At 37.9% G+C, this 10958-nt stretch overlaps 1 pseudogene; it reads right to left on the bottom strand.

The window, feature by feature from the left end:
• Positions 1-1585: 1585 nt before the first annotated feature.
• The window catches only part of LOC107684461 (choline dehydrogenase, mitochondrial-like), a 21857-nt pseudogene continuing 12484 nt past the window's right edge, over positions 1586-10958 (bottom strand).

Here is a 10958-nt window from a genome sequence, read left to right as displayed (position 1 = left end):
GGACTTGTCTGTCTTGACTCGGGACTTGACTCGAGACTTGAATGCAAAGACTCGAGACTTACTTGTGACTTGCAAAACAATGACTTGGTCCCACCTCTGGAGGCCGGTGGAGTAATTGATAGTGAGCGACACCTGCACCACTCACTGGTCTCGAGTCTCACGGAGGAGCTCCGGAAGGATAAAAAGGAGGAGTGATGACAGTGAAAGACGAGAGAGGACCAGGCCTGGAGTTTATTTTATTATTAACGTTTTATTTAAATGTTCGCCGGTTCCCGCCTCCTTCTTCCCGTGACTACAAACGTTTGTTACATTGGTGCCGAAACCCGGGAGGAAGGAGGGGCACGCTGCCAGAGATCCCTCGCCGCTGTGGAGCAGTCTGCAGCCATGGAGGCTCAAGGCGGTGGGCTGGAGTGAGTTGCCGGGGGGGGGCATTCATATCATATCTTCCCGTGAGTGGTGCAGGTGTTGCTCACTATCAATTACTCCACCGGCCCTCGCTCCATTCCCACGGCTCTCGGCCCCGCCCCTCTCGTCACACACGTGCTGTTTCTAAAAGACTATGTTTGTCTCTGTGAGGTTCAACTGTTTGTTTGATGTACACCACAAACCTTTCCTTTCTAAATAAAACGTTTAATACTTAGAATAACTCTCAGCTGCCTTTATCGTTTTCAAGATGCTAGACATTAAAGAGGATCTATGTTTAACGAAATGTCTGATTACAAAGGCTTTAAAGTCAAGTATATGTTGAATGAATGGATCAATTATGACGGTGTTTTAATAGCAAAGCAAAACTGATTTCCTTTCATTTTGAAGGAACATGTCTATATTGTTTCTGTCATATTTTGAGAATTATCCAGATGTGAACTAAATTAGCTATTTTCATGTTTTTAAATGGTATTTTACCTATAATTAAATGCAATTATAAATCATAAGATTGTGTGTAGATTACTGGCATTATTGACATGAAGATGAAGTGAAGGTCATTCGAGTTGTGCGATTGATTATTTCAGGTCATGCAAGCGTCAGTCATCTGCATGGAAAATATTTGGCTGTAGAAAGACATTAGGAGACTTTTATAATTTAATCATTGTATTCTTTTTGACAGGTACACTCATCAGCTGTAGTGATTTTACATGCATTGTCAATCTGTTAAAACTGGACCACTGTTTTGTTGTATGTAAAAAACAAAAATCCATTGTACCAGTGTAAAGAACAGATAAGAAGTCTGAAGGTTCTCCTTTTCTCTCCATGTAAACATGAAAAAAGTTATTTGCATAGATAACTGGTTCCTGCTGATAGGCTCAGCAGCTGAAATATATTATTTAGTGTGGAAATGCAAACTGGAAAAATCTATGCTACAAATGGCTGTTCTTCGAAGAGCGTGATATTAGTCGGTTTCATTAAGACTTACAGAGAGCATCTCATGAAATTGGTCAAGATCATGACTGGTCATATTAAGTGTATTAGGAATTATGTACATCTGAATTTAAGACAGACTGAAATCAGCCACTTTCTGGATGAAGCTAAGCTGCCTAAGACTGGAGAGTGGTTGATCATGTGGCAAAATTATTCATTCATACCCACATTACCATGAACGGCCAGGTCAAAGCCGTCTTATCTCTGCGTCTCGAGAGTCGTGGGCCAGTAAACAGGAACTCCAGGGTCGTGAAGCCAGGGAATCCCTTTAATGGCATCCGCTGCCTTTTCAGCGATCATTATGGTGGGGGCGTTCAGGTTCCCGCTCAGCATGCTGGGCATAACGGAGGCGTCCACCACCCTCAGCTCCTGCAGACCGAACACACGCAGAGCAGGGTCCACCACCGCCCTGCTGTCCGAGGCGCTGCCCATTTTACATGTTCAGGACGGGTGGTAGGCGCTGTCTGCCTTCTGCCGGACGAAAGCGCCGATCTCTGTGTCGGATTGGACGGCGTAAATCAATATTAATAAAGAACATTCCATTACTTTAAGAACGTTTTAAAGTGCCCCTATTATGGGTAATGAAAGGGTCATATTTTGGTTTCGGGAGTCCCCAACAACAGGTTGACATGCACCTCGGGGCCTCGGAAAGGGTCGAAGGCTTTTTGAGCGAAGATAGCCCATGTGAGCTTGATGCATTCTCTGAACTCCCACACGTCAGTGTCTGTGGGACGTTAGGAGATGAGGCAGTTAGAGAAACTACACAAGAACTTGAGCATAATCCACAGAATCAGTCAGCACAGTTATGATGACATATGAACACATATAACCACCTTATGTTTAAACCACGTTTACAGGGACTCGGGGTTAGCTACTAAGTTTCGCCTACACCACTGATGATTACCATGTTTCATCTCAATATGCCAAAGGTTTGCCAAGATACAGCCTCACTTCTGTTCTGGGTCCTCGCCATTAAATCTGCTGATGGGTTATGGGAGTGTTTCTGATTATCGTTCTCTTTATATATATATATATATATATATATATATATATATATATATATATATACACACTGTATATATGTGTGTATATATACAATATATATATATATATTATGTTTCTTAATATAGAAAAATCTACAAACTTTTGACTGGAATTGACTTAAGGTTCTTCAACAAATTTGGGATTTAAAAGAGTAAGACTATTTAAAATGTGGAAAGTTCAGACAGGAGCAAACTGAAAGCACCTGTATTATTGAACACTATTTCTTTCTAGACCGCAAAGTTGAACAGAAAAACTCTTCCAACACTCTTAAAATGTGGGAGAGAGATACATTTACCAAAATAAATTTCCTTAAAGGGATAGTTCACTGGGCCCCATTGACTTCCATTGTATGGAAAAAAAAAACACTATGCAAGTCAAAGGGGACCAGAAACTGAAGGTGAACTATCCCTTTAAGTAGCCAGAAATGAGTGGAAAAGAAACCTTCTCTACGAGTGCGTTGGTTGGTTGGTTATTTTTCATGCTGTAGCTAGAAAATGACGGCTGTACAAGTAGATTTTTAACGGCAATCACAGTTTTATATTATTTTTATTGCGCTATTGTAATTTCAATAAAGACAAAAATAAAACAGCCATAATTGAAATGCGGGATACTGATTCTGTCTTGTAGGATGTGGGACAAAGTCCCATGGTTACCCTAGAACAGCTCCATCACACAGAACAACATGGTGCCCGAGGCCTGAGCTGCTCTAAGAGCGTCAGATCAGAGTAAACGTACCTGTGGAAAGGTAGTTTGGTTGGATGATAGGGTGGTCAAACGGGTCTTTACTCTTCAGTTTGAGCCACCCAACACTCGTGCTCCTCATGGGTCCAACATGAACCTACACACATAACAGAGAATCCATAAGTGTGCATAAACAAATGTGCCGTGAGGGAAAAAACTGCAACTGTAGTCAATGACTGGTGAATTAAAGAGGTGCTCACACACACAGGCATGTTCAGACTGTCGGCACATGTCTAGCGATGGAAAGTCAAATCTTATTCCCAGGTAGCAAATTTAGGTTATAAAAATGTTGTGGAAACATTGTTTTGAAATGTTTCTAAAACGTTGAAATGTCCAGTTCTCTTGTTGTGATTAGAATGTTATTTAAAGGTTATAATATGTTTCTTACAACGTTCACCTAAAATATGTTTATTTTTAATATTCGAGGAACATTAAAGTAGTTTTCTTTTTGTCAGTAGAACATTATTTAAAGATTAATGTTCCTCGCAACATTCTTACTTTTTCACCCAAAATATAACAAATATAATATTTGAATGTTAATTTTTTTAATGTTGTAATCTTGACAAAAAACTGGACATTTTAATGTTCTTAGAACATTATTTAAAGTTTCTTACAATGTTCTGCTAACATTTTCACCCAAAATATAGTGTTACTATAATATTCTAAGGTGTATAGTTTTGTTGTTGTGCTTAAAACATTATTTAAAAGTGGCAAAAACATTTATTACAAGTTCTACTAATTTTATTTTTATTTGATTATTAGAACATTTAGTTTTAATATTTTAAGAACGTTTTCTAGACATTATGGGAATGTTCATCAAGTAAAAAAAATACCATCATGAGGACCTTCCAAGAATGTTGTTCTAAAAATGTTTTCTCTCAGTGTTATGAGAACGTAAATCAATATTAATAAAGAACATTCCATTACTTTAAGAACGTTTTAAAGTGCCCCTATTATGGGTAATGAAAGGGTCATATTTTGGTTTTGGGAGTCCCCAACAATAGGTTGACATGCATGCAAGGTCAAAAAACACTTTCATTGTCTTATAATATGCATTTATTTTTACCTTACTTGTTCAACGACTCCCAAACGATTCGTTTAATGATTAATTTTTCCAAACCCCTCCTTTGCGTGACGCCAATCGGCGGTGATTGGTTCGATTGGTCTCATTTTAATTTCATCTGGCCTGTGACGCCTGATAAAGCAGCGTTTGTGAGCGCAGTGCTGCTCTGTGTACAGCGTACTGGGGAAACCGCTATTTTACCGCTCCAACAGCGGCACCTAGTGGCAAAGAATGAATTTGCATTTTTATTCAGACCAACGCAAAAGAGATATATCCAGCTGCAGACCCGCAGCACCAACAGTTTCAGAACTTACTCGCATAATACAATGAAACGAATAACTGTATAGGTCTACAACTAAATTACACAAGATTAATGTTTCTAAAATGCTTAATATGTCATTATAAAATGCATACATACATAAAGTATGACGTATCGTGTGTACTAAAAGCAAATTACCCCTTAAAAACCGTAAGGTGGCGCTACTCTGTTTGAAAAAATGTAAGCTCCGCCCCTCACTTCCGGTTCTGTGGCTGCGGTTCTGAAACTGCTGGTGCTGCGGGTCTGCAGCTGGATACTATTGACGCAAAAAGACCAACAAGTGGGCGGGTAATATGCTAATGCTTCATTTTGACATCAACATGAAACGGCTTGGGATTCGTTTTAAAAAATGACTCGTTTAAATTATTCAGAATCGACTCTTTCTTTTGAGAGACAATAACATCATACACGGTGCACTTTCAGATTTAAAACTTTGCAGGATGTTTTCATTCACTTAGAGCTGTGTTACACACTGCAGGAAAGGTAATTTTCAAAAATCCATAATAGGGCACTTTAAAAAACATTAGTGAAAGTGAAAGATCATTGTGTTGCGAGATGGAGAAGTTCATGTTACGATCTGGTTCGTCTCTGTCCACAAACAGCGATGACTTAGAAATCACCAGCATTCTGAGCCAGTGTGATTCACTAATAATCTTGTTTATGATATGATTCATAATGCACGGCTGCCATTTATGTACAAACACATTTCTCTGCAGAATGTGAATGTTAGGTTACACCTGCTACACTAAGAATACAGCCGTTTATTGACCTGTGTCAACACCCCTCTACATCACGTGATTCTTTAGGCTTGACAACAGAGAACACAGATAGTGTTTGATTAGCAGCAGCCACAGCAGGCAGAATTATGTAGTCTTGAAACTACTCCGACCTGGAAGGCCTCGATCTTGGATTTAGCACGGCCGTGATCGATGACCTGAGATGGCAGGAAATGGAACTGAATATCAGGATGACTACGAATGAACCCGCCGCTCTCCAGATGAGCCGTTGCACCGTAACCTGCAGCAGAACATGTGTGTTAATGTCTGGAAACGCTTCATGCTCTTGACAGGCTTTGTGAGATGCACACAACTAACCAGAGCTCTTACCGAACCGAACGTTCAGATTCCTTACCTGTGAATCTGAGAAGCCATTCCAGGCCGATCTTCACCATGTGGAAGGGCTTCTGGGCTTTGTAGAGCGTGATGGGTTGAGTACAGCGATGCTGCACATATATCTCCAGATGATCCTGCAGATTACAGCCCACACCTGTGAACGCTCACGCACTCTCACACTCACACTCACACTCACACACACACCATTCCTTCATAAGCATTTAACCTTTTTGTCAAGATTTTTTTAAAATCAGTTTTTAATCACAAATTCACTGACATTTGAAACAGCATTTCTCCCACCTCCCAGCATTGCCCCATTCTGGGAGAACAGCAAGATATGCCAATAAAAACAGGTTTAAAAGCTCAGCTTGAATCTTTGAATGATCTCAATGTGTCTTGTGAAAAAAAGAAAACTTATAAAAATAATAACACAAACGTTTCATAATAAACACAGTAAAAATGCAATGCAAGTTTCACACTAAAGTAAAAATGCAGACCAATGTGATGGCGCTCATATCATGTCTTTTGTGTATTATTAAGACCCGTTCAAAGCAAGATTGATAACTATAAAGATTACTGTAACAATAACTACATTAGCATCCACACCAAAGCATGATAACGTTCTGTTTATCGTTGTGTGCCCGTTTAAATTCTGTACACTCTATAGACTTGCGCTAATGTTAGTGTTCCAATAAAGCACACTAGTTTGTAACCCTTGCGATATTTCAAAACAGTAATAATTAGGCACACATTTTACCATGAAGCTTTTCCTAAATTTACCTTATGATTATTACCTTACTCACTTGAAAATTGTATTTTCAGGTAAAATACTATTAAATAAAAGGTACAAAAACAAAAACAAAAAAACACAGCTATTCTTTACAGGTGACTTTGCAGTGAATTCTAGAATATCCAAGGTGAAGTACATCATGTTTGATGTTGAAATCTCCTCAGATTAATGCACACAATAAATGTGCACATTTGTTTTTAAATAAGACTTACTTCAAAATGTATCACTGACTAATCTGCTCTGGAAAAAGAATGTGTTTTCTAAAGAAAAGACAAGAAATGGTGACTGTGCAGATAAAGTGACAAATAAGTGTACTGCTGAGTCTTACCAGCTCATCTTATTCACTGGCCCGGCAATGTCTAAAAACGGCCCCTGAGCCGTGAAACATGAGCATCCCTGCTGTAAAGTGTGTGTTCTTAGTTTGACGCTCTTCAGCTGGATGATTTGATTTGCTTGTCACTGGAGTATTTTATTTAGTCAAAATCAGATGCCCAAACCAGGGCTCGCAGGCCAGAGTTTGCCCATGATGAGCTCTGATTTGGCCCGCCATGCCATACCACACGATTAGGGAAAAACATGCCTAATGCCTAAATGAAGCATATCTTCATTTCTAACTTATATTTTTGCTTTAACAATTTTTAGTTTTACTTTTGCATTGAAATGTAAAAAATATATGAGTGGAACGGGAGCTCTAGCGAACCGTGGCCATTGCATACAAAGTGGTTCGTGATGCAAAACAGTTTCATGGAGATAATTTCAAAGCACAACCAATCTATGGGTAGAACTGCAGCTGTCAAAACATGAAAAAAAAAAAAACATTCTGATTTTGCTTATCACAAATTTGTTTTGGTGGCTTAAATGGCAGAAATGTATTTCTTTATTTCTTCCTCTAAAATAATTCCCAGAGCAGGTGAAGCTGCTTTGGACTAAAGCATCCATTCAGTTTAACTGTTATGAACATATGGCATTTACATTTACACATGACAAGTCGAGCGAGGGTCAGAGATCATTCTTATACTGAGATTTAAACATATATCATGTTCGCATTCTTAAAGTCTGCTTAAAATCAAAACAGACACAATTTATTTTCTTATTGCAAGTTACTGGTCTTATTGTGAACATCTTATTTTGACCACAATCTTTAATCAAAATGTCATATCTTGCACTTCCTGTGATATGAATCACTTGTTGTCTATGATGTATGCCAGGTCAGACAATCTCATTCAGATCTGCCTCCATTCTGGTATGCAACTTCTTCATTACAAATTTGTTATTACAAACATATTTAAATACACTACAAACACATTTCAAGACATTAAAGTATATTTTAGTTTACCATAAATGCTTGTCAGTACATTTGGCTTAATGTACTTTGAGCCACTCTATGTGCCTTTAACCTTTTTACGCATTTGTTTAAAAAGCCTTTGAATTATACAGCTACAAAAAAGAGCGCAAACCCTCTTTTGGTGCTAAAAAACCTCTGTCAGGATTTACTAAAGACACGCAGTGAAACATTACTGATGAAAACGCATGGACGCAGTCATTTTTGTGGCTGATCTTATTGCATATGCATTTGTAGGAGTTTCCCTTTCAGACGCAAAATGTATTTTTTAGGAGAGTATTTAAATCAATCACGTAATATGATTTACTAAGGTCAGTTTACTGGTATTTGCACCATTATTAAGGTCCAAAAAAGCATGTCTTAACTCATTTTGTTCCTGTGTTGATAGCAGATTACCTGCACCTGGTTATCATCGACGCTAATTTGTGCTGCTCTTGGTATATTGTGTTGGTCATTATGGAAATGATTTGGCTGCGTCTGTGTTCTTTAATTTGCATATGGTCAGTAGATCACCTGCAGAATTGTTTTTTTCTATAAATCATGTGAGGTACTGCGATACCATTCGTAATATGTTATGCGTAAATACATAGAACTTCAAGGGGTAAAAATACACATTACACAATAAATGTGTTTTAAATTTTGTCAGTTAACAATAAGAGCGTGGATGAGTGCTGATGCGTGTCATTTGCTGCAGATAACAGCATATGCTGGTAAGGGATGTTTTGAAGCATGGCTGCTAGTTTGAGCTGGTCCTAAGCAACTAGCTCCTGCTCAGGACCAGCTTAAACCAGAAGCCATGCTTCAAAACATCCCTTACCAGCATATGCTGCTTTTTCAACAGGGTACTTACTGTAAAACACTAAAAATAGCATTGTTAGTGGGTATTTTGTAATCTAGATGGACAAAAACAATAATAATTTTGATAACATGTAATTTGAAATGGACTGTAATTAAATATGTTTTGTTACAATCAGGACAATTTCAGTAAACTAGTTAATTCAGTAGCCTAATAAACACCTAACCTTATAATCACAACTAAATAGACTCCCGTCATTAATTTATGTTCTCTATTTGAAAACAACACTTGATATATTCTGCCTAATGTTATTATTATTGATGTTGCTGCTGCTGTTGTTGTTAGAAAAATTATATGTTGTGATATGAGGATGAAATGTTTAAATCATGAAATAAATGTTTTACTTCAGATTTTCGTTAAACTGGTTCTGCATATTGTTTATCGGACACAAACATACAAACGATCAGTATCTGTTACAAAAAAAAAAAAAAAATCAATATCTGTCTATCTACAATTATTTTCATAATAAGCATTCTGGAAATAATTAATAAATGACAGGAGTGTCTATTTAATGTAATTGTAAAGTTAGGTGTTTATTAGGCTACTGAATTAACTAGTTTACTGAAATTGTAATTAAAATAAATTTAATTACATAATGTTATTAAAACGATTAGTGTTTTCGTCTGTCTAGATTATAAAATACCTGGCAACAATGCTATTTTTAGAGTTTTACAGTGAACAAGTACAAGAAAGTGTACTTCTTTTCCACAAGAGATAATACATTACTAAAATCTCTCACAACTTCTGTTTCATGCCTACTTTAAAGTGAACAGCCAGTTTGCCAGTAAAGCCCATTTCACCTCCTTGCTAAAGCCAGTATTTACTCGCATGCGGTGTTAACTGTGGACCTGGACTGAAGGAGAGGGGAGACCTTGAAGATACAGTGCATAAAGAAGGAAATGGGGTCACCTGGAAGATGCTGTATAACAGGAATATCATGTTTGCGAAGTTCATCTGCGTTTCCCACTCCAGACAGCAGGAGGAGCTGTGGAGAGTTTATGGCTCCACCGCTGAGAATTACCTCCTTATCAGCAAACATCTGAAGTCAACGTGAGAGACATTCACTGTCAACAAGCCACTCTTTCATTTTTTTTTTTATCAGAGGAAATGAGTGAAAGTGAAAGACTGATGGGCAGATAAGAATTCATCGAGCATGTTTATCATCGCTTATCAGCAGTCTGTTAGACATTCTCAGAACTGCTGATCTGTTGATGTGGTGAGAGTCTGGTGGAAAAAAGTCCCAAATTTGCAACTGTGACATATTATGTAGGTTAATCACACAGTCTACATAACCTGCTTACTGAACTTTTCTCAGTCACAGCATGATGCTGACAAAGATGTTCAGAGAAGCTCATCTCATTTAGCACAGATCTCAGCTCCTGAATGATGTTCAGATGAACAGCACAGTTCTCAAGGCCACAACGCTTTGGAAAATGCTGCCTTCACAGCCAGTATACAGAGGACAGAAGACAGCAAATCACATCCTTATCCAACGTAACATCCGGTCTACTGGGGTTCCTTCATCTGCTTGGTTTTCTATGCTATCCCACAAAAGCTCTGTGAATGGTTGAAAGAATAAAAATGGCCAAAGCATTTTCTACGGCATCTGATTAGACATAACCAAGCAGTGTCTTCTTTAAAGGTGCCTTAATGCAAAAGCACTGTCTGTTGAGTCAAGGACAGACTTGGCTGCGGAAAACACCTGTTTGGAAGATTTAAACAGATTTAAAGGGAACCGGTGATGCAGTTTAGCGTTGCATCTACAAAGCAAAACATTTCAACTCAAACACCTTCTATAATGCAAGTCAATCACACATTTAGTGACTAAATATTGTTAGATTCCACTCACCAGCGATTGAGTTCGAGGCTAAGAATAAGTTTTTTTCAAACAGCAATAAAAATAAAAATAGCTGTTAATTTACTCACTTTCAGGCCATCTAATATGTAGGTGACTTTCTTTTTCCTTCGGTAGGACAGTAAAGAAGTTTTTTAGCTGAAACTGTGGTCCCTGCCCTAGTGAAATTTATATATATATATATATATATATATACAGTGGGTACGGAAAGTATTCAGACCCCCTTAAATTTTTCACTCTGTGTTATATTGCAGCCATTTGCTAAAATCATTTAAGTTAATTTTTTTTCCTCATTAATGTACACACAGCACCCCATATTGACAGAAAAACACAGAATTGTTGACATTTTTGCAGATTTATTAAAAAAGAAAAACTGAAATATCACATGGTCCTAAGTATTCAGACCCTTTGCTGTGACAC

Source organism: Sinocyclocheilus anshuiensis, unplaced genomic scaffold (genome assembly GCF_001515605.1).
Source record: "Sinocyclocheilus anshuiensis isolate Anshui unplaced genomic scaffold, SAMN03320099.WGS_v1.1 scaffold397, whole genome shotgun sequence".
Classification (NCBI taxonomy): domain Eukaryota; kingdom Metazoa; phylum Chordata; class Actinopteri; order Cypriniformes; family Cyprinidae; genus Sinocyclocheilus; species Sinocyclocheilus anshuiensis.
Note: the sequence above shows the minus strand (reverse complement) of the source record. Positions and strands in the feature narration are given on the sequence as shown.